This window comes from Octodon degus, unplaced genomic scaffold, assembly GCF_000260255.1.
Source record: "Octodon degus isolate 3935 unplaced genomic scaffold, OctDeg1.0 scaffold00100, whole genome shotgun sequence".
NCBI lineage: Eukaryota > Metazoa > Chordata > Mammalia > Rodentia > Octodontidae > Octodon > Octodon degus.
The window spans coordinates 9,653,982-9,660,143 of record NW_004524676.1 but is presented as its reverse complement, the minus strand read 5'-3'; positions in this window follow the sequence as shown (position 1 = coordinate 9,660,143).

Below are 6,162 nucleotides of genomic sequence, written 5' to 3'. Positions count from 1 at the left end.
CTAATTAAAAACACACCGAGACATATAGTAGTCAAGATCCCAATAAATCCATCATTAGGAAGAATGTATACAATGTGTTAATTATTGAAACTGTCCTATCAATTTGGTTTGAAACTGTCTCATTGCTATTGGTTTCTTAACAAAATTATGGAAAAAAACAAAAACAAAACAAATTTGTTTAAATTTTAAAAAAACAAATTTGTTTAAATTTTTAAAAAATTCTGAAATGAAAAAATAAATAAATAAATAAATAAATCCATCCATCACAAGAACAATACACCAAAAGCTGCTAGAGAAAAGAAACATCACATTTAAAGGAAAACCCATCAGAATAATGGCAGACTTTTCTATACAAACCATGAAGTCAAAAGCATGGAGCAGAGTACCTCAAGTCCTCTATGAAAACAAATTCCAGCCCAGACTACTATACCTGCAAAACTCTCTTTCAAGTTTGATGGAGAAGTGAAATACTTCCATGACAAAGAACAACTAAAGAATTTCATCATGACAAAGCCAAGGGTACACAGACTACAATTTGTTATAGCCAAATCTTGGAAGCAACCAAAATGCCCATCACCTGAGGAATGGATGAAAAAGATATGCTATCTTTATACAATGGAGTATTACTTAGCTATAAAGAATGATAAACTCAGAGCCTTCATATATAAGTAGATACCACTTGATGATATACTCATAAATGAAATAAACCAGGCCCACATGTATAAATATTGTATAGTCTCCCTGGTATAAGAACTCAAATGAAGAAATAGAAATAGAAAGTTATAACATAATTAAACGGAAAGCGAAAACTTAAGAATTAAATAATGAAGCGAAGGCAAGGAGAAAAGCTAGAAAACACAACAGGGGCAAAAGCATATATTTATATGCACAAGATCATTAAGGAAATGATCCTGAGCATATTCATCAGGTTTCTGAAACTAGCAGTTAATTGGTAGGATTCTCACCCTAACTACCTATATATGCTGATACCTGTGAACTAAGTAACTGCACCAAAGATAGCAATGTGTAATACTAGGGCTGTGCTTGGAATGCCTGTCATTCTGGTCTTCTAAATACATACTGCTTCTAATGTCATATCAGTTACTGCTATACTGTCTCTCAAGTAAATGTTTAACAAAAAGGATAATAAATGAAAACAAAAAAGAAAAAATGCCATAGGACTGTCCTGCTACAATGCTATATATGGTTAGATTTCTAAATTTCTGTGTAAAAATATGTAATTTTATTCCTATTTTATTAATTTTTTTATTTTTCCATTTTCTTCACATTCTGTAGGGATTTAAAGTTTAAAATATCAATACTTGATAGAAAATACCTGTTCCATTTATGCCTAAGATGTTTTATATTCAGATAGTGAGGTTAAGCTCCACTGCTATCTTGTAGGATAATAATACCATTATGCTTCTCTTCAGGAAGATTAACAACTTAAGTTTGAAGACCAAAAGTTAGAGAAAAAGAAGGGCTGCAAGGAAAGCCAACATTTTGGCCATAGCCTTTCAAGGTCAGTGAGGACTCAGGACATAAAATAGGAAAAGCTGCACTGAAACATCCTGTAAATCAGTGGTGTTCCAAATTTTCTGATCAAGGAGATTACAGGGCCACAGAGGAAAGTGTTCACCAATGTAGAATGTGCCAAAGGAGAGTCACATGGAGAGAAAACATTCTCTCAGACTTTCACAGGGAGCAAATTGGTCAAGCAATGGTTGTGACTCATCCATATGGCTGACACTGACAAAGGATCTACAAATTGCAGTACACGGTTTCAGGGGTAAATCCTGAGGGGATTTGACTGACCTTGTCAGATACAAAAGCTACAATTCTTGTTATATACATCTTGCTTTATCTTGTTCTTAACCATCCAGCAGAAAAGTATAAAAATGAGATATAAAAGGTAAAGCCATATTAATATGCTGAGCTGTAAAAGGCTCAAGTCAACAACTTCTGACATTGCCAATTTCACAGATAATCCACTACTACCATGGACTATTGGACTGCATTGGATTATTTTACTGACTTCATGCAGCTACAATATTTGAATGGCAATGAAATACCTGAAAAAACTAAATAAAAAAGATGTATATAAATGAAGGACCATTTTGTAGTGGAAAAAAAATATATATATATGTACAAAATAGGATAGATATACAGCTACTTTCTCTTAGTTCAATGAGAAGAAAGATCCATACTAATAGTGTTTAGACAAAATATCATATCTGCATCTTATACTCTGAATAACTACTATGAAGGCAACAATATGCAATTTATTAATTATTATAACTGTCCTAATAACATGTTTTGAAACTGTCTTATTGCTATTTCTTTCTCAATAAAATTAATAAGAAAATAATGGGGAAAAAATAAAAGAAATACATTGGCATAGTGGATCAAGAAACAAAATCCAACAATATTCTTAATACAAGAAATACATTTAACTCAAAAGGAAATTCACAGACTGAAAATGAAAGGATGAAGAACAATACTTCATGCATCAGGAACTCAGAAAAAAGTATTGGCAACTATTCTTTTCACAGACAAATTGAATTTCAAACCAAGATTGATCAAAAGAGATAACAAAGGTCACTACAAACTTCTTAGGGGAAAAGCTCAAGAGAAAGCAATAAGAATCATAAATATGTATGCACCAAACTTAGGAGTACCCAACTATATAGGAAGGAAGTAAAAGATCTATATAGTGAATATCACAATACTCTGAGAAAAGAGAACAGAGAGGATTTAAGAAAATGGAAAGACATTCTTTGGTCATGCATAGGAAGACCCAACATTGTGAAAATGGCCATACTCCCAAAACTGTTATACAAATTTAATGGACATGAAAAACCAAATAACCAATAACACAATTTTAACAGGGGACCTTAAATAGATCAATTGACAAAAATTGGAAAAGAGATAACAGTACTGAACCAAACCTTTGAACAAATGAACTTACTGGATGTTTACAGAGTGTTCCACCCAACAACATCTAATAAACATTCTTTCACACTTGAGACACTCTTTATAACAGACCACATACTAGTCCAAAGAACATTCTTAAGAAAGTGCAAGAGAATTGAAATTATGCCACGCACATTAGCTGACCATAGTGCAATGAAATTGAAAATTAATAACAAAAGAAACTGCAAAAATTGCATAAACACATGGAAACTACATAACAGCCTCCTGAAAAATCAATGGGTCACAGATGAAATTAAACAATATTTAAAATCCAATGAAAATTCAAACACAACTTACTGGTCTTTGTGGAATATCATGAAAACAGTATTCACAGGGAGATTTATAGCACTTAGCGCTCACATTAAAAAAAAACAGAATGAGAGCAAATAAATACCCTCATGTTGCACCTCAATCTTCTAGAAAAAAAGAGTAAATCAAGTCCAAAGTGCAAAAAAGGGAGGAAATTATAAAGGTCAGAGCAGAAATTAATGTAATGGAGATGACGAAAACAATACAAAGAATTAATGAATAAAAGAGTTGTTTCTTTGAAAGATTAAATAAAATTGATAAACCCCTAGCCAACCTCTTCCAAAAAAGGAAAAATTCAAATTCATGCAATAAAAAATAGAGGGTGAAATTACTATGCATCCAGTGAAAATACACAAGATTATCAATATCTATTTCAAAAACCTTATTCTCATAAAACAGAAAACAAAGAAGAAATAGACAAATTCCTAGATATGTATGAATTACCAAAACCGAATCAAGAAGATATAAAAATTCTGAATAGCCATATATCAGTTCACAAAATTGAAAATATAATTTTAAAAACTTACCAATAAAGCAAATCCTAGGTTCTGATGGATTCACAGCTGAATTCTACAAGAAATTTAGAGAAGATTTAATGCCAATACTCCGAAAGTTCTTCAAGTCCTTCAAAAAGGAATTTTCCCAAACTCATTTCTACAGGCCAGCATCATACTGATACCAAAAGCAAAGAAAGAGCCAACCAATAAACAGAAATATAGGCCAATCTCCCTCATGAACACAGATGCAAAAATCCTCAATGAAGTATTAGCAAACAGAATGTAGCAAATCAGCAAGAAGATTATACCAGATGGAAAACAGCCCAGGAATGCAGAGATGGTTCAACATATGCAAATCTATAAATGTAATGTAATACACCACATGAATAGGGCCAAACACAAAAGCCACATGATCATCTCAATAGATGAAGAAAAGGCTTCCAACAAAGTCCAACACTCATTCATGATTTAAAAAAAAACCTACAGAAAATTGGAATAGATGGTCTTTACTTCAATCTAATAAAAGATATCTATGACAAACCAAGAGCTAACATAGACAAATGAAAACTGTTGCTCTAAAGTCAGGTATAAGACAAGGATGTCCACTATCATCCTTCTTATTCAATATAGTTCTGGAAACATTAGTCAGAGCAATTAGACAAGAGAGAGAAATAAAAGGAATAAGAACTGGAAATGAAGTGAATTTATCATTATTCACAAATGACATGATACTCTCAGTAGAAGACTTGAAAAATCCAAGAGACTCAAATTCAGTATCATAGCAGTATACAAAGTCAACAACAAAAAATCAATGGCATTTCTGTAAACAAACAACAAACTCACTAAGAGAGAAATTAGGGAAACAACACGCTTCACAATAGCATCCAAAAAAATGAAATACTTAGGTATTAATCTGACAAAGGAAGTAAAAGATCTATATAGTGAAAATTACAATACTCTGAGAGAAAAGAACAAAGAGAATTTCAGAAAATGGAAAGATATTCCTTGGCCATGAATAAAAGATCCAACACTGTGAAAATGGCCATACTGCCAAAACTTATACAAATTTAATGCAATCCCAATCAAAATACCATTCACGAACCTTGCAGCTCTAGAAAAAAAAATTCCTAAAGTTCATTTGGAGCCAGAAAAGATCTAGAATAACAAAAGCAATTCTGGTCAACAAAAGCAAGGCAATAAACCCCTTATTTGAAATTATACTACAAAGCTACTGTGACCAAATCAGCATGGTACTGACAAAAAAAAAAAAAGAGAGAGACCCAAGGATTAATGGAACAGATTAGAACATAAAGACACAACTACAAACACACTCAGCCACCTTATCTATGACAAAAGAATCAAATACGTTCACTGGATGAAAGCCTCTTTAACAAATGGTGCTGGAAAAATTGACTTTCCACATGTCAAAAATTAAAACTATCCTCATCTATCACCATGCACTAGACTACAGTCAAACTAAATTAAAGATCTAACATTAAAACAGAAAAACTAAGTCTGCTGAAAGAGAAAGTAAATTTCTTAAATACATAGGATTAGTCAGAGAGTTCATAAGTAAAACCAAACTGCATGGAAAATACTTCAAAAAAATCAACAACTGATGTCTCATCCTACTGAAAATTTTTAGCATATCAAAATAATTTACCAGACCAGAGCGCAGACCCCGGCGAGTGAGTGAGATGACCCGGGACCGCGGGATTCTGAACAGACCCAGAGCACAGGCCCGAAGAGTGAGTGAGATGACCCAGGGCCGTGGGATCCTGAATAGACCCAGAGCGCAGGCCCAGACAGTGAGTGAGACCACTGAGGGCCGTGGGATCCTGAATAGACCAGGAGCACAGGCCCAGCACAGAACCCTTCAGCAGAACTCCCTGCAAAGAGGCTAGAGGCAAGACCCACCCAGCTGATTCAGGAGCAGAACATCTTGCCAGAGTGACACAAAGGGTTCAACTCTAACAGTTGCAGCAGAAAGAAGTGGAGCACAGCAGCCAGATCCAAGCAACACCCACCTGGAGGAATTTGAACTGCATAGATCCGGACCTGGTGCTACAGTAATAACTCTATCCAAGCTCTACACCAAAGGTCAGAAGACAGTGGTATACAAAATGACAAAGAGAAGGAACAAAATGCAGTCTCAGGCCCCAACTGGAAATCACACGCCAGATATCTCGGAAATAATAGCATTGACAGTCAAGAACCAACTGCAGAAAGGCATAGAAAATATCAGATCAGAAATAATTTTGGAACTAAAAAATGTAGTGGTAACTATAATAAAAGAAGTACTAAGTGCTTCTAAAGAATACACTGATAAAAAATAGAGGAGAATATAAAAATGATGGAACCCCTGAATAAACAATTTAGGAAA